This window comes from Macaca nemestrina, chromosome 6, assembly GCF_043159975.1.
Source record: "Macaca nemestrina isolate mMacNem1 chromosome 6, mMacNem.hap1, whole genome shotgun sequence".
NCBI classification, from domain to species: domain Eukaryota; kingdom Metazoa; phylum Chordata; class Mammalia; order Primates; family Cercopithecidae; genus Macaca; species Macaca nemestrina.
In genome coordinates, this window is record NC_092130.1 from 107,616,282 (window position 1) to 107,643,329 (window position 27,048).

General features: G+C 39.4%; 1 long non-coding RNA gene across 2 annotated transcripts in view; it reads right to left on the minus strand.

The window, feature by feature from the left end:
* The window catches only part of LOC139363862 (uncharacterized), a 120,467-nt gene that overhangs the window by 26,127 nt on the left and 67,292 nt on the right, over positions 1-27,048 (minus strand). For both annotated transcript variants that reach the window (XR_011624954.1, XR_011624953.1), the window contains exon 2: positions 7,046-7,172. This is a non-coding gene — a long non-coding RNA (uncharacterized lncRNA). The remainder of the gene's footprint in view (positions 1-7,045; positions 7,173-27,048) is intronic.

A 27,048-nucleotide genomic window follows, 5' to 3' on the forward strand; every position in this document is an offset into this window, starting at 1 on the left:
TTCTCACATGGCAGAAGGCCAAAAGGGCAAAAAGGATGAATGCTGTGTCCTCACAAGGCATAATAGATGCAAGGCAAGAAGGGTCCGGTTAGTTCTCTCCAGCCCTTTTATATGAAAAGTAACCCCATTTATAGGGGTTCTACCATCGTGACTTAATCGCTTCCCAAATACCTCACCTCTAAAATCTATCACATTGGAGTTTAAGTTCCAACGTATGAATTTTGGATGAAAAATGCATTCAATCCATGGCGCCATCACTCTGAAGGGATCATACATATATGCAGGGGTTTTTTGTCCAGTATCTGAAAACCATTGTTTCATGTATTTTTCTGGTTTTCTGGTTGTTTAAGGTGGAAGACTGAATCAGTCTCTTTTACTTAATTGTGGCTAGAAGTAGACATTTTGGACTTCATCCTGAAGTTCCTCATCTTGATATTCCAAAATTCACTGAAAATAATATTACTGTATTTTATTAAACTATCAATCCGCAAGGAAAGAGAAGTTAAAAAACAAATCAAAACAAAACAAAAACATGATTTTAAAAAATGAGCCAAATATCTGAAGAAGATACATTCATCTCTTCTTATCTGCAGTTTTGCTTTCCACAGATTTAGTTACTCATGGTAAACCACGGTCCAAAATATTAAATAGAAAAATCCAGAAATAATAATTCATAAATTTAAAATTGTGTGCCGTTCTGAGTGGAATGATGAAATCTTGTGGCATCCTGTTCCATCCCACCTCTGATATGAATCAACTCTTTTTCCAGCATATCCACACTGCACAAGCTACCCACCCATTAGTCATTTAGAGCCATTTCAGTGATCACAACTACTCTCAGGTATTGCAGTGCATGTGTTCAAGTCACCATTATTTTTACTTAATAACGACCCCAAAGTGCAAGAGTAGTCATGCTGGCAATTGGGATATAACAAGGAGAAGTTATGAAGTGCTTCCATTAAGCAAAAAGGTGAAAGTTCTCAACTTAATTAGGAAAGAAAAAAATGTATGCGGAGGTTGCTAAGATCTTGGTAAGAACGAATCTTCTATCCATGAAATTGTGAAGATGAAAAGAAGAAATTTGTGCTAATTTTGCTGTCAGACTTCAAACTGCAAAAGTCGTGGCCATGGTGCAGAGTGTTTAGTTAAGATGGAAAAGGCATTAAATTTGTGGGTAGATGACATGGGCATCAGGGTTGATAGTATCTGAGATTTCAGGCATCCTGTAGAGGTCTTGGAACACATCCCTGCATATAAGGAGGACTACTGTATACAAATGGCTAATCAGCATATGAAAGTATGCCAATATCACTAATTACTAGGAAAATGCAAATCAAATCCACAATGAGATATCACCTCACACTCATTAAGATGGCTATTATTCAAAAAAAAACCCAGCAAATAACAACTGTTGGTAGGGAAGTCGAGAAACAACTGTTGGTGGGAATGTAAGCTGGTGCAGCCACTATGGAAAACAGTATGTTTCCTCAAAAAATTAAAAATAGGATTATACAGCATTTCCACTTCTGGGTATATACTCAAAAAATCTGAAAGCTGGGACTCAAACAGACATTTGTACACTCACGTTCATAGCAGCATTATCTACAATAGCCAAAAGCTGGAAGCAACCCGTGTCCATCAATGCATAAATGTTGAATAAAATGTGAATGAAATTGTATTCAGTCTTAAAAAGAAAGGAAATTATAACACATGAGATAACATGGCTGAACCTGGGGGACATTATGCTAAGTGAAATAAGCCAGTCTCAAAAGTACAAATACTATATGATCCTATTTATGTGAAGTAGCCAGAACAGTCATTAGAAAGTAGAATGGTGGGGCCAGGGTTTCGGGGGAAGGGGGAGCTGATGCTTAATGGGTACAGCTTCACGTTGGGATGATGAAAAAGTTCTAGAGTGAACAGTGGTAACAATTGTACAACAGTTTGAAGGTCCTTAATGCCACTGTACTACATACTTACAATGGGTAAAATAATACATTTTATGTTATATGTATTTTACCACAAAAAAATTTTTAAAGAAAAAAAACTCATAAAATACAACTGAATATTCTCCACAGATAGTTGGATGATCACTGATTTTAAGGAGCTCAAGGTAGTAAAATATCTAAGTGAGGGGGAGATTGGTGAGGTTTCTGCCCAGGATTAAAGATGACAAACAATTAACTTTCAGGCCCCCAAAGCACCACCTAGCCAAGCAACAGGAAGGTCTTAATATGTCAAACCTATACAATGTGCCGTGGTTTTTATTTTTATATCCTTCTGTTTTCCTACTCAGTTAGCAATAAAATCCCTAACAATGGTCTGTGCGTTGGGCTTCGCGGAGAGTGAGCCAAGCAAAACTGGTGGGGCTGTATTGTCTTCTGCAGGGGGTCTTGGGGAGAGACCTTAAGAAGCTGGGGAGGTGGTGGCAGCTCCGAAGAGAAGCAAAAGCAATTAAGTTCCTGTGGTCTGAAGATAGAGAGAGGGACAGTATCAGCCCAGGATAGATTCTTTAGCCTGAAAAAGAGAATACTATTAAATAATACATGTAACATGATCCCATTTCTATATATTAGGAAAGTATATATTTTTATGTATACATGCATAGAAAAAAATTCCCAGAAGGATATAAATAAAAATGTGAACTTTGGTTAAATCTCAGCAATCAGATTTATAGAAGGTTTTTACTTTCTCCCTTTGTAAGTTTCTACATCATCTGTTGTTTTCACAATGGGTGAGTAAATTTTTTAATTGGGGGGCAAGAAAGCAATTTTTATTTAAAGTTATAAAAGGATTGACAGAAGATGTTACATGGCCCAGACTTGAAGTCTCTTTAGTTTTATTTTTAGAAATTTATGCATAAATTAGTGGATGTTCCATTATTTCTCATGCCATTTTTAACACTAGAGTTCTGACCAGCAGTTTACTCATTATAAAGTAACAACCCTTACCATTTGATGTGCTGAAAATGCATTTCATTTACTCAGGTCAGATAAGATTAGGAATGGCATTAGAGTAATTAAGGTCACTGGACTTTGTCATTTAACAAATCCTTAAATCCAACTCTAATCTCATTCATTAATGCCACAGACAAAAGGGTTAATTGCTAAAGTATATAACATTTCCTACTCATCCAGACACAAATATTACAATGTTAAATGTCACTAATGCACAGCTGTATTGCTTTGTATCTTCAGAAAGATGCTGATGTGTTCAGTACTCTGAGTTACAGATTTATTAGTTCTGAAGAGGCTATCCCTTGGGTAACTCATTATCACTGGTACAAGCACAGAATGTTCTGTGACAAGAGAATGTCTAAAATGAAACAACCCAATTAATCAAGACAGGGCATGCATGTGGTGACTATACAATATGAGCAGATGTTGTCAACTCCCCAATTGTCACCATGCAGCCCTATGGTTAAGGCAATGCCCCTAAGGAACAGGTTGGCCACTGATGCTGGGATCCCACTGCCAAGATGCAACACAGAACCATGCTCAGCTGCTTCCCTTTAGCCCTGACCCAGCTGGAAAGGACAATCCTGTTGTCTCATGATTCTTCTGCATCAAACCTCTTCCCACTTTACAAAAGAGACAAACAAACTGATATGAGTTTTAACTTCTTGATTTTTTTTTAAATTATGAAAAAAGTGCTAAGGAGAAGTGAAAGTTCCTAAATGGTCTTGAAAGATCAACCTCCAAATGTGTTATCTCAATCCCTGGAATCCTCCATAGCCATTAAAAATGAAGCCATAAAAGGTTTTTAAAGACCTGGGAATGTGTTCACATCATGCCATTACTGTGCAAAGAGCAGCTTATAAATGAATCCGTATGAACATAGGATATCATTCCAGTTTTGTAAACTAACAAAAATGGAAAGTCCAACTATTATAAAAGACAAGAAGCATTAAAATGTCTAATATCGGCCGGGCGCGGTGGCTCAAGCCTGTAATCCCAGTACTTTGGGAGGCCGAGGCGGGTGGATCACGAAGTCAGGAGATCGAGACCATCCTGGCTAACATGGTGAAACCCCGTCTCTACTAAAAATACAAAAAACTAGCCGGGCGTGGTGGCGGGCGCCTGTAGTCCCAGCTACTCGGAGGCTGAGGCAGGAGAATGGCGTAAACCCGGGAGGCGGAGCTTGCAGTGAGCCGAGATCGCGCCACTGCACTCCAGCCTGGGTGACACAGCGAGACTCCGTCTCAAAAAAAAAAAAAAAAAAAAAAAAAAAAAAAAAAAAATGTCTAATATCAACATTTGACATAGAGAGGAAAGATTTGGTTCTCGTTGTTATTGTTTTGCTTTAACCTTTTATTTATTTATTTTTTACCTATATACTTTTCTACATTTTCCAAATTTTTTAGAGTAGAAATATATTACTTTCTAAAAATAACAGGTTCTCAATAAATGTTATATTTAGGGTTATTCTCTATACCAATGATCCAGTAGATCCTGTTTCTTAAATCAATTCAACAGCAACAGATACTTTCATACAAATCTGCATCTTGCAATGTAGGGGTAAGGCTTAAATAAAAATTATTCAACCATGCCACATTTTTCTCAAACTAAAATCTCACATGTAACTTATCCTTCTTTATCCATTCAGATAGGGATAACTCTTTTTTCTTTTTCTTTTTTTTTTTTTTTTTTTTGAGACAGAGTCTTGCTCTGTCGCTCAGGCTGGAGTGCAATGGCACAATCTCAGCTTACTGCAGCCTCCACCTCCTGGGTTCAAGCAATTCTCCCACCTCAGCCTCCCAAGTAGCTGGGATTACAGGCACCCACCATCATCAAGAGATAAAATCAGAAACAGAGCCAGAAAACAAAATCAGAAAACTTTTGCCCAGAGGGGAAGATGACACCGTCCAATTATCTCTGCTTTTTCTCAAAGCTCTAACAGGAAGATTTAATCAAGAGGCTGCCTTGGGCCAAGGGGTCACTTTCTTTAGCAATACTTTTTCCTCTCTTGCCCTGACACCAGGGAGGGGAAAAAAAAAAAAAAAAAAAAAAAAAAAAACTGACATTCCTACTGTGCTCAGAGCTTTATCAGTACTTTTATACATAATAAGTAGGATGCAAAGAGAAACTCTGTCCAAACAGTCATATCCTACTAAAGAATGCATTCCCCTACCTGCCTGTATTCTGACTTGGATCACTATTGGCAGCAAAGGGGATCACAGAGGCACAGAGTGAGGGAATGAATTGAGTCATAGAGCTGACTTTATGCCAGCACCAATCACTCCGCATATCTTGTATATAGCATGGAGTCCTTATGACAGCACTGGGGCATAATATCTTTATCTCTATCAGAGTCAGCAAACTACAGCACATAGACCAGATCCAACCTGCAGCTTGCATTTGCAGATAGCTTTATTGGAACACAGCCATATCCATTTGTTTATGTATTACCTATGACTGCTCTTGTGCTACAATGGCAAAATTGAGTATGCAGTTGCACCAGAGACCATTTTTCCTGCAAACCCTAAAATCTTGACTATTCGTCCCTTTACAGAAAAAGTTTGCCATCCCTGGAAACATGATACTTACGAGAAGAATGAGGCTCAGGGACATTCAATGACATTTCAGTATTTCAGTGTCACTCTGCTACTTACTGGTGGGAGCAAGATTTAAATATGTACCTATCTGACTTTAAATTAAAGCCTACATTCTTTACATTTCTCCAAATCAAAACTTGAAGGTAAAACCCCAACTTCCTCCAAAGTATACTGTATGAGTGGCATAGCACATTACAAGCTGAGAAAGATGAGATATGAATAATAACGCTATTTTTAAAGATACTTGTGAGACATAACTGTTGGAAACTTCAGCTATATAAGAACACTGCACTGTAAGTTATCTTTTTCCTTCGACTTCTAATTTAACTCTAAATTATAGCAGTTATAATTAAGAGCAAAAATTATAAGACAAACCATTTGGGAAAAAAAAAAGCAAATGAATCTTACCAGCAAAATTGACATTAGTTTCAATGTACAGCTTTCGCGTTGAAACAGACTCTAAAATATTTGACGTGTTCACGTAATGTGATATGGTATCACCTGTATGAACTTGCTGATTCTTTCCCAGGCTGGATAGGAAGGAGCAGGACAAAGTGTGCTTAAAATAAAAGTCTACCTTCTTCTTCGTTTTTAGCATGGCTTTTGTTTTAAATATCTGTTTCTCTTTTTTACTTAACTCCTTAACCCAATCAGTCAAAACAAGGTACTTTGTAGAGACTTTTTGCAGGTATCTGGTGGAAGATAATGCTATGGAAAAAATTGCTACTGCTCCCCTGTTCACACTGCCTCACCTGAGCCTTCAGAGTTAGCAGCCTTTACAGGCAGCCATTAAATCCCCTCTAAGTGCCATTGGCACCATAAAAGCACAAGGCTTTAAAAACAGACACTGGAGAAGAGTGCTGAGCTGGCTCAATTTATACCAGGGCCAGCAAACACAGGAAAAATAGCATGTCTCCGAGACCTCAATCTTTCCTAGACAGAGTCTAGCTGTTGCATCAATCTGAGAAAGGTTAGTTGAGGAGGGAGTAGAATGGTAGACCATGGTCTATTTTGACTCTTAAGACAAGTTAGAATTCAGATTTTGGAAAGTCAAAGTTCATGCATCTCAGTCAGTCAGGATAAAGTGAAAGGGAAGAAATAAGTTAGTACCATAGTACCAATCCTCGCAGACACATGTAGGAAGCAGAGATCAAAGCCTTCACTCCACAAATCCAATCTGGGGGCACGCAGCACTCTCTAGCATTCAGGCAATGAATGTAGTTATCTTACTTGCTAATTTTCACTCATTCTCTCCTGCAGGAGAGAGAAGGGGATAAAATTCCCAGCAATCAGAACAAAATAGTAGAAGTGTTTACTAATTGTTCAGTGGAGAAGGCAGTGAAAGTACTGACTAGAGTGTGGCATAGGGATTTTCATTTCCTACATATTCTAGTTTTCTGTTAGCACAAAGATTGGGTTGGCTATATATCCATATATAAAACCCTGAAAGGCTCCTGCAAGGACAGCCTTTGACCTCAGCCCATTACTCACTGAAAATGTGAGTCCAGCACATGGGTTCTAGCAGGACACACTCTGAATCTGCCAGGGCACGTTGCGCAGCCTCAAGGTCAGCATGACCCACAGTATCAGACAGCTTCTGCCAAGTCAGCTTTTGCCCCTGAAAGAACAATGGAAGAGGGAGAGCCATTAATGCACATTTTTCTCAGTCCATTTTACCTCTGAACATCCTACTAGATGCTCGTGCCTTCAAAGAGGAATGTTCCAGCAGCCCAGGACACTCGGCCAAGTCTCCGCTGGGACTCTTGGCTTGTTCTTTTTTTGCCTGCCTTTCTTCCATTTCTCACCTGGCAAACTCACCTGAAGAGGCACAGCTGAGCCGCTACCATCTCTGTGGCCTCTTTTGCACTCCCTCAACCAGAGTCCATACTTTCTTGTACGTATTTCCTCACATCCTGTGTGTCTATAATTTTCACATAGAAATCATCACACCATGTGGAGTCATCTGATGATTTTCTGTCCACTCATTACTACACTATATTTATCTTTGTAGCCAGAGCACCCAGCTTAGTACCTGGCAATAAGTAAAGTAAGTATTCAAGAGGTCTTTGTTTATGACTCATCAAAAAATGTGATTATGGATTACTTTATAAAATAAATAAATATAAAATAAATCATAATTTACATTAAATTAATTAAAATTAAATATTAATTTAAATATTACCCCCCAAATCTGAAAACATATGTTCACATTTACTAAAAGAAAGAAAAAGTTTAAGCAAAAAAGAAAGAGGCAAAGGGCAGGAAGAATAAAGCTATGCTAAGAAATGTATGCAGGTAGCATCTCATTCTAGAAGCCAAATAGACGGGACATGTGGTCCTTCACTACTTCAGCTACAGGGAAAATATAGACAGAAAGCTATCCAAAACAGGGTGAATAGCCAATTTCATGTTCAAAGAGGCTAAGAGTGGGAATGCACCTGGAGCTGAAAGGCAGTTCAGGGATTTCAAGGCTGAGAAAATGGATGTGCCTTGCCAGCCTCATCCCTGATCAAGATTAGATCCTTAAGTTCAAGATTAGAGCTGTTGGACTTCTAGTGCAGGTAGACAAACAGAAGCTAGATGAAGAGAAGTTTCTATCAAACAAGCACCATTTCCACACACTCCGCTTGTGGAATACAGTAGAAATATTGCATTGATATAGTAGGACCCACACAACACATGCTTTATGAAAAAATTTATTGTACAATCTCTTTAAAAAATAATTTGGCATTATTCTCTAAAGGTATACCTATATATATTCTAATACGTACTCTATAACCTAGGACTTCCACTATTAGGAGAAAAATTCTTGCACAGGGGCAGTGGAAGTCATGCACCAAAACATTCACAGCTGTACTTTCGTAATAGAAAAAAACAAACTGAGATCTCCATCAACTGGAGAATAGATAGAAAATGAACTATGTATGTAAAAATATTAAATAGCAGTAAGAATGAATTAACTATAGATACAGACAACATTATGGGGGAATCTTAGAAAAAATAAGCAAGTTGCAGATGACAATACTTAGAATGATTAATTTTTTTCTTGAGCCCCCAAATAAGGAAAGTTAAGTGAGATGTCATTTAGCAATATGTACATGTGTAGTAAGATTACTGGGGAAAAAAAGCAAGAAATTTAAGCAGTGGGATATGTAAGAGGATGGAATTGAGGAGGACACACGTAATTTTGATAGTTGGTGGTATGTTCACAGGTATGCATTTCTTGCTATGCTTTTGACAAACACATATGTTACATGCTTTATTCTGTATGAATCAAATATTATATAACATTAAATTAGTATTTTATTACTAGAAGACGTTTGTTTTGAAAATGTTTTATATCTAGAAGCTTTGCTAACTATCGTGCCACCACAGAAGACTAGACAGGTGAAAACTCAGATATGGACTACAGACTTCTTCAACATGAAACAACTTTTTAAGAAACCATTCTTCCTTAATTGAAAGATGAGCAAATCCAGGCACAAGGGTTCAATTAATTTGCTCAAAGTTACCCAACAGGCAAATGCCATTTTTATTTCCTTGATTTTCTAGCCAATAACAGTCATTTGAGCTGTTTTTACTTGAGGAAACAAACAGATAAAATCAGGGTAAACTTTTCACTAGCTGAAATAATATTCCAAAAAGGCTCAGATTTAGATTTTTATAGTAAGTGATTTTTTTTTTCCTTGGGAAGAACCTCTCTCTGAACATTTCCACAATAAACTGGCAGAACAAAAACTGAGGCTACTCAAGTTCTGGAAATATTTAGGGATTGTTTCCTACTAGAACGCTCTTTGCTCTCCCCATGTGAAATACAGAGAATCAAAGCTCCAATAACACCTTAGGGATACAGATATCAAAGGAAAAGTTTGAAGGTTCAACATGCTTCATATTTTAATAAATGAGAAAAGATCCAGTCAACTGGAATTGCCTTTGAAGTAATTGTGCTACATTTCATGCCCAGTTTAATCACAGCATAACACAGAGCTAAACAGGGAAATGTTGGGAAAAAAAAAAAAAAAAAGAATATAAGAGGAATTTCTCTGTAGCCAGTGTCACAATAGATGTGTTGGAAGTGCAGAAGCTCCCCTTTGGAGTGGGGGTGCTCAGCTACACCTGCCTGAGGCTGTACTTCTATGTAATCACTAGACAGTGTGGCTCACAAAGGACACATCCCCGAGGGTCCTGGAGCCCGCAAGTTCTATGAAGAAAAAGAAAGGGAAAACTTGGAGGATTTGTCCTTGGCATGCTCAACTGTGAGGAAGATCTGGTTCAGTTTGTCTCTTCCCGTAAATGCCCATAGAAAATGTCATGTCTCTGTGAAAAGGCAATTCTTCCAATGTTTATGGAAAGGCATAGAGATTTAACTGTCTTCTGGAAGGGGTCAGCAGAGGCAAAATGAATATAGAGAGGATAAATTAATATCCTTAACACAAAAACAAAAAGGAGGGGCCTTAAAATGATATGGTGGAAGAATGGTGGAACACTTTGAAGCACATAAAAACTTAAATGAAAGTTCACAGAGGAGCCACTATTATACAAGGAATATAAGAGGATCAGTTGCCACTCTAACCATACATTAAAAAGAGGTATAGAGAGACTGAAAGTGGAAAGGGATTTTCCCCCATTGTCTTTTTTTAAAATAGCTTTATTAGAGTATAACTGATGTACACTGAACTTTACATATTTAATAAGTTAATAAGTTTTAACATATGTATCCCTCCCTGGAACTGTCACCATAATCAGGATAATGAACATATTCATCACTACCAAAAGTTTATTCATGCCTCTTTGTAATCCTGCCTTTGCAATACTCCCCACTCCCATGCCTAGGGAACCACTGATCTGCCATACAGATTAGTTTGCATTTTCTAAGATTTTATATAAATGAAACCATAAAATTTTTATTTTGCATAATTATTTTGAGATTAATCCATATTGTGGCTCATGAGGTAGTCTAATTCCTTTTCATTACTGAGTAATATTCCATTAGGATACACCATAGTCAGTTCATTCATTCACCTATAAGTGGACATTTGAGTCATATCCAGTTTTTGGCTATAATCATTCATGTTCAAGTCTCTGTAGGTCTTAGGCTTGTCAAATAAAATTGATGGTATGGTGGGGGGGCATTTTTATGGGCTGAGCTCCTGCACTAGGTGTAACAGATCAGACAAAACCAGAACAGAGTCACTCATGTTAGGTGCCATGAGGTCCAACTGAACAGGAGATTCACAGCAACTAATAGAAGCCCAATCTACTGGAACTGGCATGACAATGAAATCCTCTCTACTTTAATCATATAAGAAAAGTAACTTTGAAATGGCCAGTCTGCTTTGTTTTCTGCTTTCTTAAGCTATTTTCTACCTGTAAAACCCACCTACTACGCTCAGCTTAGCGGAGTGCCTTTCTTTTTCATATATGGGATGCTGGTTAATTAATGGATCACTAATAAAGGCCAATTAAATTATTAAACTCAATTTGCTAAAATTTGTTTGTTTGTTTTGAGACAGAGTCTAACTTTGTTGCCAGGCTGGAGTGCAGTGGCGCGATCTCAGCTCACTACAACCTCCGCCTCCCGGGTTGAAGCGATTCTCCTGCCTCCCAGGTAGCAGGCTCCCGGGTAGCTGGGACTACAGGCACACACCACCACGCCCAGTTAATTTTTGTATTTTTTTAGTAGAGACAGGGATTCACCATGTTGGCCAGGATGGTCTCAATTTCCTGACCTCATGGTCCGCCCACCTCGGCCTCCCAAAGTGTTGGGGATTACAGGTGTGAGCCACAGTGCCTGGCTAAAATTTTGTTATATAGACAGCTTTCATTTCTCCTGAGTAAATGCCCAGGAAGGGAGCAGCTATATCATATGGTACATATATGTTTAATTTTTTAAGAAACTGTTAAGCCGTTTTTCCAAAGTAGCTGTACTATTTTACATTCTCACCAGTAGTATATGAAGATTCCAGTTGCTTCACATCCTTCACAAACACTTGATATGGTCAGTCATTTTCATTTTAGTTATTCTAATAGGTGTACAGTGGCATCTCCTTCGGTTTTTAATTTGCATTTTCTTAATGACAAATGATGTTGAATATGTTTCACATACTTATTTGTCTTTATATATTTCCTTTGGTGAAGTGTCCCTTCAGATCTTTTGTCCATTGTTTAACGGGGTTGTTTTCTTATTATTGAGTTTTGTGAGTTTTTAAATATTATGCATATAACTTCTTTTTCAGACATATAATTTTGTACATATTTTCTTCCAGGTTGTGGTTTGTTTTTTTCAATCTTTTAGTAATATTTTCTAAAAGCATGAGTTTTTAATTGCAATGAAACCCAACTTAACAAGTTATTCTTTTATCAATTATGTTTTGGTGTACTAGCTAAGAAATCTTTGCCTAAGCCCAAGTCACAAAGGTTTTCACTTACGTTTTCTTTTACAATTTCATAGTTTGATATTTAGGCCTATAATCTTTTTGAGCTAATGTTTATATATAGCATGAATTGTTGATTGCAGTTTGTTTGTTTTTACATATGAATATACAATTGTTGAAAAGACTAGTGCTATTTGTTGAAAAGACTATCTCTTTACACTAACGACCATTACACTTTGTCACAGATCAGTTGTCCATGTATATATGGGTCTATTTCTGGGCTATCTATTCTGTTTCGTTGAGCTATTTGTCAGTCTTTATACAAATACCACAGTGTTTTGATAACTGTAGCTTTATAAATAAATCTTGAAAGTAGATCATATTAGTCCTCCAACTTTGTTCTTTTCATCAAAGTTCTTTTGGCTATATTTTGTCTTTTGCATTTACATATAAACTTCAGAATCAGCTTACTAATTGCTGAGGTTTTGATTGACATTGCCTTTAATCTCCAGATCAACTTGGAAAACAAAAACCTGACATCCTAACAATACTGAGTACTGTCGTAAATATGGTGTAACCATTTATAAAGGTCTTCTTTAATTTCTGTCAGTATACAGATCATCCTCATTTTTTGTCAGATTTAACTCTAAGTACATTCTATTTTTATGCATTTTAAAGGAAATTTTCTTTCAATTTTTGATTTTTTTATTGCTAGTATAGAAACTTAACCTGTAGCTTTTTTTGTGTGTGAATTCTATCAAATTTTCAACAGTTGAGCATGTCATCTGTGAATAATGATAATTTAACTTCTTCCTTTTCCATACAAATGTCTTTTCTATTTATCCATTTATTCATTTTTGGTCTAGTTACACTGTCTAGTACCTGCAGTACAATGTTGAATAGAAGTGATGAGAGCAGATATTTTTGGAGTCTTCCTGATCTTATTCCTATAGATCATTTTAAAAGCACATCTGTTTTCTTCAATCTCCACCCCATGCTTAAAGCACCTACAGATGCTATGCTGGGTCCATCATGGGACAGGATTAGCTACTTCCCTTCAATCAGGCAGAAATGTTATGTGGAAGCCTGCCCTGGGTGAAGCTCTAGAGATGTATTGCAGGAGCTCTTGTCTTCAAGAAGGAAGTCCCGTACAACACATTTGATGAGACAAATCTACATTCTATCTGCCACACACGTTCTATAAAAAGATGGTCAATAATCTGGAGTTTCCTGAATACCACTGAGGACTTTAAATCAGGGGAAAAGAAAATATTAACTGTGATATTTATGGCATTTTCCCATACATTGATGATAGCAAGTTGCTGCTGAGCCTTGTTCCCTTGGGGGTGGCAGATGTGCATGTTTGTGATTCAAAACAAGAATCAAGGAGATGCCTTCTTGTCCCTCTGTTCTGTTTAAATGTCCTTCTCCTGTAAACCATGTCTCTGGAGGGTAGATGGCAGGCTCTGGGGAGCTGCCCAGGGGTCATTTCATTTCTCTTTCACTTTACACTTGTTTAAAGACACCAGGTTACCTCCAAAGCCAATTTCTTGCTAATTTTTTGCTTATCCACCAAAAACAATGGAGATTGTTAGTTAACGTATTTGGACTGAAGAAAAGTGATAAAAGTCACAACAAAGTTTATCTTGATATTCAAAAGAAATGAGGAAATATAATCCCACTTTACAAACCAAAGTATTCTTTTGAAATCTATTTGGGAGTGAAGAGAAACATTGATATTTTTCTTCATTGCCTTAGAACTTAAAAGGGATATATTGGACTCTATAATTTAACTGCCAAATTCGACATTCATATCCATCTGGACATTTTAAAACGGATCCCTGAGCCAGTCAGAATTGGCAGTTGGCTGTATAATCACACCTGCATATGGTGCAGGATTTTTTTAATGGGCAACAGTTAGAGCATGAAAGTATTGCACGATGTGCCTCCATTGAGAACGCATGCTTAAACATGCTTGCACGTGTAAATAATTATATTATATTTTAAAGCTCTCTGTTAGCAAGCCTTTGTTCTTTTTTTCCTACAAATCAAATTAGTTGGGGATACAGTTCATTTTGAAATTATTTGAAAAATGTTTTCGTGTTCTAAAATTTCCTTTGTACCAAAGCTTTGCAAAGTTAAAAGGAAAGTCACAAACCTTCACAATGAGAAAAGAAAAAAATGCATAAAACCAACAACGAATTCAACATGATAAGCACTCCTGCTTAGACAAGAGTGGAAGTGAAGCTGTTTCTGTAAGTACATGTCAACCTCCACGTGCAGTTTAGCTTCAACTCATTGTCCATAAAGATAATCATTAATGCTTATATATCCATGGAGAATCCCGGCTTCAAAAAGATTACATTTATCTCAGTCCCATTTAGGCTACAAAGTATCTCTTGATCTTTCCTGGTAAGCGCAAGTCTAACTGTACATTACCGCAGCTCCATCCAGGTGTGAAGTTGTGTGATGGGGGCTACTCTTCGAGATTATTTTCAAAGGAAGCAAACGTTATGGGAAAGGGAGCCTCATTACTTGTAAATTGTCTTCAACCACCTCCCCTGCTTCCTTTGCTGGTAAATGGGACCAATTAGGAAAAGGCAATGAGCACCTGGGATTGTCTTGTGACAGGTGGTCCATTCACTCTGGCTACTCTGCTCCTTTAAAATAATAGCGACCATGTGAAAATCCTACGTAGTGTGGCCACTAGTCTCTAGGAAGGAGATTCCATCTCAACTTAGCTTTCAGGAATGCTTCAGTAACTGCTGACCACCAACATGGAAAGGGACATCCAGGAAAAATGAAAAATGAGCAATTGTATTTAAAATGCAGGGTAGGGTACCCATAGCTAATGCCTGTCTCCCACGTGCAAGGAATCTGTGGCAACTTTGATCTTGCTGAGCCTTTCCTTCTCCTCAGTCTCCCTACCACTCTTTCCTTTTCTCTGCTTTCCATCTTCCTATCTGCCCTCTAGCTATACCATCAGTTCCTGACACCAAAAGCCCTTGTTACTGTTTGTGCACAGAAAAGACTCTTGAGAAATTAGACACCTAATGTAAAAGAGTTTAGTCATCAAAAAGCACCATTTGAAAATAAAATAATGTGGTTTTTTTTTTTTATTTTTTACCAAATTTAGGTCCCTTTCTTTGGTGAATATAAAAGCAGATATGTGAAATTATATGCAAAAAATCATGCTTGGTTTTTTAACCCCTGAAATAAGTGGGAAAATATGATTTTATTATGTTTCTTACCACACAGCAAAGGAATCATCCATGCCTCTCTAAATAGGATGGCCTTTTAAGATTTGGACAGGGCAAGTATCAGTACACAATGTTTTATAATCATCACAAAGATGACTTGAACACTTGAGCCTGAGGAAGATGTATACTGATGAAAAGAGTGAGGATAAGATTTAGACAAAAAACTGTTCTTAACTAAGATCATAGCTTTTGATTGCATGGTAGTTTCCTTATGACTAATTTTTGTTTCTGATGATAGAAATCAAATTCTTATGAAAAGGGCTCATACTAATTCAGATCAATTAAGTCACTTTGTGAACAATCAATGATAGGCATGGACATGAATTTATACTTTACGTAGATGGACCAGGCAGTGTTCAGTGCAGATAACAAAATCACTCTAGCTGTTTTAAAAAGCAAAGTATTTAAAAGAAATTAAATGCTAACAAAATGGGAGAACTGCTATCTCCATTGTTGTGTCTTCAGGGCCTCAGGAAACCAGTGAACCTCTCTCCCAACTGCAAGCTCTAGTTCCACTACTCCTCTGCTGAGATCCACCCCAGAAGAACCAATGCCCCCCGCCCTTGACGCCTATGAAGCTGGAGATGGAGCTTGGCACCCCTGAAATGCTGCTTCAGAAAAACCATGACTGGTGTCATACTCTTCTTCATGTATGCTTTGCAAACCATGCTCAGATACATATACTTGAAGGAAGACATAAGTTAGCTGGAAAATATTATATTTAGTTCCTGGTCTTTAGCATGACATGTGAGTGGTTCTCAAACTTTACTGCAAATTAGAACTTCCTGGGGAACTTTCAGAATCCAAACACTGAGGCTATACCTCATCACAAGCATATCGAAATCACTGGGGATTCAGTATATTTGCTTTTTAAAAAACACTGCAGGTGAATCTCATGTGTAGCCAGTGCTAAACCAGAGATGCAAGGCATGGCTTCTCAAAATGTATTGTATTCATGAATGACCCTGGGATTTTGTAAAATTGCGGAATCTGCATTTTTCAGTTGGTGCAAGTTAGGACCCAAGATTACGCATTTTTAAGAAGCTCTCAGGCAGTTGTGATGCTGATGCAGATTACAGTTTGAGCTACAAAGATGGACAGCAGTTCTCAAACTGTAGTGTACTGGAGAGTTTGCTAAAACACAGATTGCTAAGGCCCACACCTAAAATTTCTGATCCAGTAGGTGTGGGGCCTAAGAATTTGAACAAATGCTTAGGTGTCTAACAAGTGCTTAGATGATGCTGAAGCGGCTGTTCTGGAAACCACAGCACCACCTGATGCAAAACCTGTTACATGGGGGTTGGAATGGAGTTGAGTGAGCCAATTGCTATATCTGCAACAGGTGGCCACCATGTGGAGTTGCTAATGAATTCATAGTGTGTATTCCATTTGGATCCAATAGACAGAGGGGGACTCTGAGGAGTAAGTGAAATGCAATTACTTATTCTAAATCCAGTTACTTTTATCTACCTATCTTCCTTTCATCCATGAAATTACTGGTGAGTTAGCTAGACAGACCTCATGGAAACATATAGCTGTATGGTAGAAGCAAGAAGAAAAAAAGAGGGAATATTTGTCTTCCATGTCCCAGTAAACAGATAGGACTATTTATCTCCACATTTTACTCTTTGGAAAATGAAAGCAAAGTATATGAATGATAAATGAATGGTGGAGATAAATAATCTGTGGTTCACTTGGTTCCCATGGGAGGAGATTTCAAGTGACATCCAGCTCACTGCTAATGCATTAGACACACATCAGATGTTGGGTATTATGATTTCACTGCAATGCACTCAGAGCCTGGGGAGGAAGGAGTGAGTAGATTTCTGAATGCCTCACTAGCCAACAACTTTTATAAAGGGTTTTATCATAAACTAGAAATATAAAATAGGTGTACAGCAATAATAATCTTCAAATGATATGTTTCATTGTAAATTATCGTATCAGATAGAGTTTTTTTGTAAATTATTTTATTTCTTCCATGATGATTTAGAGGGACTATCTTCAAGCCAGTAGAAATATTTCGTAAATAATATCCAGCCATTTTCCTTTTTTTTTTTTTTTTTTTGAGACAGAGTCTCACTCTGTCCCAGGCTGGAGTGCAGTGGCATGATCTCAGCTCACTGCAACCTCTGCCTCCGGGGTTCAAACAATTCTCCTGCCCCAGTCTCCTGAGTAGGTGGAATTACAGGCATGCGTCACCATGTCTGGCTAATTTTTGTATTTTTAGTACAAACAGGGTTTCACCATGTTGGTCAGGCTGGTCTCCAACTCCTGACCTTGTGATCCACCTGCCTCAGCATCCCAAAGTGCTGGATTACAGGCGTGAGCCACCGCACCCAGCCTATCTGGCCATTTTCTAACCAGCTGGGTAATTCGTTGCACAATAAAACACCTCACATCTTTCAGCAAGAAATATGTTACATTTGAATAGTAAATACATTACATAATGAATTAGGACACAGTTAAAATTTGCTTTAAATATTTCTTTGGGGGAGAGGACACCACACTTCAACTCAATGAAGAGAAACATTTTTACAGTCCAGAGTTATTTTTTTTTTAGCTCCAATTATGCCATGAATTCACAGGGAAGAGTTTCCAGTGGCTCAGGCTCCTTCCCATTGGTTCTCACACAGTGTGCTTCTCTGGGTGGAGCAGCCTGGTCCTTCAGTGGAACCCAGGTGCCTTTCTCTTTGACTTCTTCCTGTTTCTGCTCATTTTCCTTCACACATTTCAAGAAGTTATCTCAGCTCTTAGAGTGCTTCATGTGTTCAATGTGCACATTAACTCTCTCGGCAATAATCTTGTTCTTAACTTGTTTACAACGATGCCAACAGCATGCTGGGCAACACTGACCCTTCCAGTTCTGCCAAAATAACACTCGTGGGACATTCCTTTTCGAACAGTACCCATTCCCTTGATGTCTGCAATATCACCTTTCTCACAGATTCGCATATACATGCCCAAAGGAGCAACTCCATGTTTTCTAAAAGGCCTAGAGCACATATACAGCATGCTTTTCCTCTTTCCCTTTGTATTCGTCATTTTGGCAAATTACTGGAAGATGGTGTCTTCGGCTGAAAAGATCAGATAGAGTTTTACTCATAATCACGGTTTGGGATCATTACTTACCCTTAGTAGGACATCTACTACCTCCCCATTTTCCCCTCTTCTATGTCACATGTAGAGACCCCCAAAATTGAGGTCCAGTCTCTCATCTATGGTCTGTATAAGTCAAATGAACCTGGGAATACTATCATGATCAGAGGCTCCATGGTCTCCATTTACTGAGGAATTGAGATAGGTAGGCATGTTGACTCGAAACGCAGGAGCCTTCAGTAACAGGAGGTAAAAGGACACCTTGTGGGAAGAACATTTGACCAGTAGTTTCTGATTCTTTTCTTCCGTTTCAACTCAAAATGACTACAATGGTCTTCACCTAACTTGCCCTCAGTGATTCAAAGCATGTTCTCTCACACTAGCAGGGAGTCTATTCAAACTCCTGAAAGTCATGGTATACTCCTAGGCCTTGGAATGTAAAACCTATATGACAGTGAGCTGTTTTTACTCACAACCCTCCTGCCCTCTTAATACCAAATGAGAGAGATCCTTTGGTTTTGATTTTGGTTATTTTTTTCCTCAGAGGAACCAGTTCTCTGATTCTCCAGGCACAGACTGGGTATTCAACAATTCTATGCCATTCTGACACTAGCTACCTAGAGTTGGTGCAGACACCACAGGTTACCAGCTCAGTCCCACATGACTGCCCTCCCCCATTTCAGATGCCAGCTTCAAGCTCCAGGTCTCCTGAACCCCTAACCCCCAGCTATAAATAAGGGGTTTCCATGACCCCCTTCTCAGGTTCAATAATTTACTAGAAAGGATCACAGAACTCAGGAACATACTTTACTTACATCTACCAGTTTAAGAAAAAGGATATAATAGAGGAATAGCCAAGTGGAGGAGATGCAAAGGACAAGGTATGGGGGTGGGGAGCTGTAAGTGGAGATTCCATGCTCTTTCTGGGTATGTAACCCTCTAGCACATCAATGTGTTCACCAACCTAGAAGCTCCTGAACCCCCATCATTTAAGACTTTTTATACGGGCTTCATCACCTAGGCATGATTAATTAAATCATTAGCTATGGGTGATTAACTCAGTGTCCCGCTCCTCTCCCCTTCTGGGAGATTGCAGGTGGGTCTGAAAGTCCCAAACCTCTAATCATGTCTTGGTCTTTCTGGCAACCAGTCTTCATCCTGAAACTATCTAGGGGCCTTTCAAGAGTCACTTCATTAGAACAAAAAACACCCTTATCACACACTCATCACTCAGGAAATTCCAAGCACTTTAGGAGCTCTATATTAGAAACTAAGGACAAATACCAAATATCTTTCCATGACACCATAGACAGAGGCTACAACCTTTGAAGTTCTTGCGACCAAATTTTAGAGGAAGGTTGTGGACATAATGATATAATTAGCAATATAATGATGCATTATCTTTGAGTATTATGGACCCAAAGTGTTATAGGCATTCATAAAAGAAAATATTCAATCATCAAGGGCTACAATAGCCTGGATCAACCCAACCTTCAGGGTGGGTGTGATGGTTGTTGCACTTACTCCATGCCAGGTTAGGCACAAACACAAAGGAAGAAAACTCTGAAGCTCATGAAGCTCACTTTTTCTAATCTGAGCGATGTTATGGGGTGGAAGGTGGGGAGGTGGGGGGAAGAGTAAAATCAGTAATGAAGTAAGATGCCTAGATTTCAACCTCCCCATCTCCATTCTGTGCTGGAAACTTGATACAACAGGGAGGTAGAGAGAAAGGAAGCTTTAGAGACATTAGAAGAGTGACATTGAAAGACACTGAACTGGCTTTCCAGTCCCAGTGAAGAGTAACCTGTGGCCCTTCAGAGAAACCTCAGCCTGTCCACACAAACTCCAACACAAACATAGTGCAGCAGTGACAGCACTGGAGAAGATAGCAGAAAGAAAGACGGTACAAGAATATTTCAGTCCACCACACCTTGCAAGGGGTGCAAAGGAGCCCAGGATGTGGTCTGCGGAGTCTGCAAGGAGATGCAGATGCTCTGAGAGAACCTGTCAAATAGCAAAGGGTCAGAAAGGAACGGAAGATGCTTCCGAAGATCTTTGAAAATTAAAAGCACCTGAAGGGATTGAAGAGCACTCCGTAAAGCCAGGCAGTAACACCTCAGCAGGAATCGATCAAATGGGCAGACCGCTTTGGCTACCCCTGCTGTAAAGGCCAGTGACAATCAAAGGTCACACCAAATGTTTAGTCACATGAGATAATTTGAAGAGAGAATCCCTCCCTTCTTTATAAAACTGGTAAATTCAGACGAGAATATAGATGTGCTCTATGATCCTAAGAGAAAAGACATGGTTGCGTATATAGATACAGTTTAAGCAAAAATATAAAAGTAAAAATTGGAGTTATGCTAGTGAACAAAAACTCAAGGGCAGTGTAGTCTGAGCCAACCACATGGGAAGAAGGAGTGGAGCTGTCAAAGACAGAGAGGCTGCCACAGTCAACTTTCACCTCAGCATTTTGTTGTAGAAATTGAAACCTAAAGGCAGGATGGATGGCAGTTTGTGATTTGTAAAGATGTTCAAAGAGATTTTTAGTGATACCCAAAATCTATTGCCAATTCACTATTCACACATCAGATGCTAGGAGTTGTGTTATCAACACCATGTGGCAAGAAAACTTCGTTTAAAAAAAAAAAACCTTCTAAATGTTATCATTGTATTGTCAGTTAATGATTATTAAAAAGAGACAGCAGAACAGCTTTAGGGTAATTGAATGCACACATAGCAGCCAAGGAAGGGGAGAGCTTTATGAAAGAGCAAGTGGTCAACCATCCTAAATGTCTTGAGAAGCCTACAGTCTAAGCTAAGGCCACTTAAGAGATTGAGGGAGAAGCAGCAGCACAAAAAACGGGTGGGTGGGTGGGTGGGAGGGGAGGGACAGAGGGAACAAAGACACTTTCACTAACTGGAGAAATTTTCCAGTTGAAAAGAAAGAGGATGTATTTCAAAGGGTTCAGAGAAGGTTTTTAAAATCACCAGTCACTTAACATCAATTGTGTGGGTTTCTAAGTTAAGAAAACCGGGTTCGTATGTACAGACAAAGAGAAATCAAGGACTTGGAGGAGGAATGATAAAGGATGTAAGAGAAAGGGAAATGTTGGAGGGAGCGAAGCTCTGGAGGCAGCAAGTGGGTGTTCAAGAAGGTGGATAGTGAGGGAGGGGAACTCCTCTTCCAAAAGAGCAGATGTGGAGGTGAGCAGAATGGAATTACAGACCATGAACTGTGGACCAAGAGGCTGTCCTTGCTGATGGCACAGTTCCATAAGCTTGGCACTATTAATGCATTGGGCTAGACAGTTCTTCGTTGTGGGGCTGTTCTGTGCAAGGTGTTTAGTAGCATCCTTGATCTCTACCCTCTTAATGCCAATAGCAAGCCTCCAGTTGTGACCACCAAAAAGTCTCCAGACATTACCAAGTATCTTTTAGGGAAGGCAGATGCAAAATTACCCTTGGCTGGGAACCACTAAGTTAGAGAGATGGATGGGAGGCACCCGAGTGAGGAAGCTGCTCCCATATCCCAGAGGGCCTCGAGCCTCCAAGGGGTAAGTTCATACAGGGCAAAGGAAAATGTGTGTGTGCAGGACACTGGGATGAAAACTGAGGTGTGGTTTATTAAAAATGGAAAAGGGCTTTAAACCCTCTAGGAAAAATTCCCCTGCTCTGCTGTGGTCTTGATGCAACAAGGTCACGGTGCCTGGTTAGAGCCATTCACCACCTTCTCAGAAAGGTAGCCATGTGTCTTGCAAAAGCCTTGACTCTGGTACATACACTGTGGTAGCTGAGATTTACAGTTGACACATCTCTGCTTTTGTAAAATGATGTAATCTATTTCTTATGTTCAAAAGCTGTGTGGGATGTTTATTGACAGCAAATTATTGCAGCTGCTGACATTTAAAAATGTACATGAAGGAGCAAGAGGAAGGCACATACTGCCACAAAGTGGGTCCTTACAACCTCCTCAGAGCCCCATGGCCACCTGCCTGTTACATGCCCTGGATAGTAACTGTGGCCACCAGGTCAAGGCAGATTTATCTGGGTGAGTATGGTTAGTCTCCATGTTTTTGGGGGAAATTCAGTGGGAGAGAGATGGGAAGACCTGAATTGCGAGATTGGAGAACACTTCCCTTCTGAATCAAACTGATGAGAATAATAAGTTTGCCATTTTCAGGTGTAAGTGTAGTGATACAAGTCACTATGTGGCAAGGAGCTCTATTCTATATCCTCTTCCCCAATCGCTCCTAATCTCCATCCTCAGCTGCCTCAAAATGATTAGTGGCAGGGACTATTGGAAATTCATTTCTTTACCTATTAGGCATGTCCAGTAGCTAAGCTACAGATTGTTCCCCCACCTCAGTAATACATAAGATAGGATTAGGAGCCTTCCCCAGGCCCTGGACAAAGCCATACACATTATGTTATTGTTTAGTTAGATACATGGTTACACACTGTTTATCAAGCCAGAGGCACAAGACGGCAGATACCAACTGAGAAAGTGGGAAGAAGAGCAAAAATTCCCCTGTCCTGGTGATTCTGATCAAGGGAACTTTTCTTGTCTACCTTTACAGAGGAAAATACCTCTAAGAAAATGAAATAGAGTTCCTAAGAAGAAATACCTCTCACCTTCCACTAAGCCCATCCTGCCACTCATGAGAAGAATTTATTTTTTCAGAATCCTCATTGCATCATCACTCTCACAACTTGATAATCTCTTCTGATGACATGAGGAAGGGTGCTATAGGGAAAATATCACTGGATTCATTCATTCATTCATTTGATGACCTATACTGACGGAGCATCCATCACTGTTTTCAGCTCTCAGGATGAACAATGAAGAAGACCTGGGATGTCCTGCCCTCCCAGATTGTGACAGGAGAGTGTGGTGCTAATCATCGTTCTGCTGTGAAAAGCTGTTAGCCTTTAGGCCTTTTTGTAATCCATAAAATGAAAAGCAAGAGCTTCTAATCTTAAGGCCTATTCTATCTTTAACATTCACCATTTGGTGAGTCGGTCTACATTTTCATATTTATAATTTTATTTTTTCCAACTTTTATTTTAGTTTCAGGGGGTACAAGTGCATGTTTGTTGCATGAGTAAATTATGTGTCACTGAGGGTTGAGGTATAAATGATCTTGTCACCCACCCAGGCAGTGAGCACAGTACCCAATAGATGGTTTTTCAGCTCTTACCCCCTTCTCTCCCTTCCTGCTCTTATATTCCTCAGTGTCTGTTGTTCCTATCTTTATGTCTGTCTTTATGTCTATGTATACCCAATGTTTAGCTCCCACTGATAAGTGAGAACGTGTGCTATTTGTTTTTCTGTATCTTCCTTAGTTTGCTTAGGATAATGGTTTCCAGTTACATCCATGTTGCTACAGCAGTGGGACAAAACATTGGGTTTATTCTAGGGATTGAATTGTGTCCCTTCCCCTGAAAATGTTTTAGGTTGGTGCAAAAGTAATTGTGGTTTTTGCCATTACTTTCTTTCTTTCTTTCTTTTTTTTTTTTTTTTTTGAGATGGAGTCTCGCTCTGATGCCCAGGCTGGAGTGCAGTGGCGCAATCTCGGCTCACTGCAAGCTCCGCCTTCCAGGTTCATGCCATTCTCCTGCCTCAGCCTCCCAAAGTGCTAGGATTACAGGCGTGAGCCACCGCGCCTGGCTACTCGATTTTTGCCATTACTTTCAATGGCAAAACTGTAATTATTTTTGCCCCAATTATATATTCAAGTCCTAACTCCCTAATATCTGAGAATGTGATAGTATTGGGACATAGGGTCTTTAAGGACTGGTTACATAAAAATAAGGTCATTAGTTTGGGCCCTAATGCGTTATGACAGGTGTCCTTAGAATAAGAGGAAATTTGGACACAGACAAGTACAGAAGACAGATGACGTGAAGACAGAAAAAAGATCATCGTCTGCAAGTCAAGGTCAGTTTTCAGAGGGAACTAACCCTGCCAACACCTTGATCTTGAACTTTGAGCCTTTGAGAACATAAGTTTCTGGTGTTCAAGCCACATAGTCTGTGGTACTTGGTTTTTCTGGGTTTTGTTTGTTTGTTTGTTTGAATCACATAATAGTGATACATTTTATATAAGAGCAAAGTCCTCAGAGGTTCCCTCCCTGAGTAAGAGCCAGAGTCCAATACCACAGGGAGAATAATTGGAGTCAAAGGCCCTTGTTAAATTATTTAAACTAAGAAATGGTTATTTTCACATGGGTTTTTTGTTTGTTTGTTTGTTGTCCTGAAAAACAATCAAGGGAATAACGTGGAGGGAATCTAACTATGACTGAAGGCAGGTAGTTGGCCTCCAGGGAAACAGCTGGGAACTGGGCCTGAGAACCTCCTTCCTTTTTTCTTCCCATTCCCTCACTTAATCCCCCAACCACATCATCCTGCTATGTTCTCTCATGTTCCACCACCCACACCATTCCCCTCACTCTAAGAGGACATCAGTGGTATTAGTTTTATTGTCATATAACAAATAAGTCTGTGGTACTTTTTTATGGCAGCCCTAGCAAACTAATACAGTGCATATCAACACACTTAAAAGCACTTTTCAAACGATACCCAGGCCTAGTCCTACTGTCCCAAAGTGAATGAAAATCTCCTGGCATTAGGGCACAGGCCAAATGAAAAATTTTAAAGCAGGTTAGTGTTTCATCTGATGGTACCAAAGCCAGAAGTCCACTAATTTGGTGAATTTGGTGAAACACTGATGAGCAACATTGGGGCTGTTGCTGTCCCTTCGTCTTTTCAGATGCATTATTTCCTTTCATGGAGACATTTCCTGATCCTTCACATCATGTCATGTGCTGAGTAAAACACAGAGTTGAAGAGGCAGCCTTTCCTGAGGCAGTCCCTGTCACAAATCATTTGACCTCCTCATACCTCTCCCTGTCTCCTGAACAAGGCAGAAAAATAGTGCACTGCTTGCTCTATAGGAATGTTTTGAAATTTAGTTACTAGATACTTGCTGAAGCTTCCCATAAAGTTTTTTGAAGAAGCAAATTCTCTGCCCACAAAGCCTTGTTTAATATGGAAGTATAGTCTAGTCTGGAGGCCCTACAGGCTCCAATGAGGCCTAGCTCCCTTTTTATGCAATTTAAGCCCACCTTCATCAACTTGGGGAATTACTAAAAGGGCAATAGGCTATAGTTAAGGACTCCGTGGGCATCTTTCTTCTTCCTTCTAATTCCTCTCTTCTGTCTTCACCTCAATTGTTTCTGTACATTCTTGTCAGAAAATCTGACTAGCATAATTTCACATTAATGACATCCTTGACACTTGTGTGTTATTATTCTGATGGAATAATACTTTGTTGACTTAAACATTAGTGAACTAATTGGCTTTATTATTGTTTTGACTACTGTTATCTTCTTGGAGTAGAGCCCTGAGGGAATGTATAAGGAAGTTGACTGGCACAGTTGACAGGAAGTGGAGAAAGTTATCCGGAAGTCATAACTATCAAGAAGACTTGCATTACCTAGAAACCATGAAAAGGCCAGGCAGAGAGAGAGAGGTAGTAGGAAGTTGGAAGAGTGAGGCTTACTGGCAATTTATTCAAGCACCCTCCTTATCTTTGATGTTATTTGTGTTCACTTTGATGTCCTAAAAGAAGGAATGTAAGCACCAGAGATGAGATTAAATCAGCTTTCCAACAGGTGTGCAGAAAATGACTTACAAGTGTGGTGAAAAGCCGAAATATTAATTCCCTTCAGCCCTTGGGGATGCCTACTGGCCCCAGGGATCTGGTTCCCAGGACCATCCCCTCCAGTAGGTGGGAGACTTTTCAGGGAGTTCAGATTCCCTCTAGTTTAAGGGATACCTTAAAAAATAATCATCATTTCAATTCCATGATGGAAAAAAATTTAGGAACTGTATTAAATGACCTTCCATGGCTTCTTTTATTTTTATTGCTTCCCCTGTTATCCCTGCAGATTAATCTCTGCACAACATCCAGGTTGATCCTGCTAAACTCCCTGCCTTGGTTCAGTTCCTTCCAAAATTGCCCATTGTTCTTAGCATAAATTCCTTTCTTTTTTTTTTTTTTTTTTTTTTTGAGATGGAGTCTCACTCTGTTGCCCAGACTGGAGTGCAGTGGCAGGATCTCAGTTCACTGCAACCTCTGCCTCCTGGGTTCAAGCGATTCTCCTGCCTCAGCCTCCTGAGTAGCTGGGTCTACAGGCATGCGCCACCACACTTGGCTAATTTTTGTATTGTTAGTAGAGACAGGGTTTCACCATGTTGGCCAGGCTGGTCTTGAACTCCTGACCTCAAGTGATGCTCCCTCCTTGGCCTCCCAAAGTGCTGGGATTACAGGCTTGAGCCACTGTACCTGGCAGCACAAATTCTTTAACATGGCTAACAATGTCCTTCATCACTTGCCCCATGTACATTTTGGGCTGCATATCTCTACCATTTCCCACCTCATTCTCTACTCTGACCAAACTGAACTGTTTCATTTTCCCCCAAATGTCACACAGATTCTCAAATCTGGGTTTTTACACATGATGCTCCCTCTGGACCACCACTGCCCACCCTGAACACACACACAATACATACAACACATATACAACACACATAACATACACACACACAACACAACATACATCTGGGCAACTCTTACTTGTTCCATAAGGGAAGGGATCATTCTGTTTTACTCACCATTGGTATTCAATGTATAGTACAATGTTTCCCATATAGTAGTATTTTTTGTGTGAGTGGATGGATGAATGGATGAGTTTCT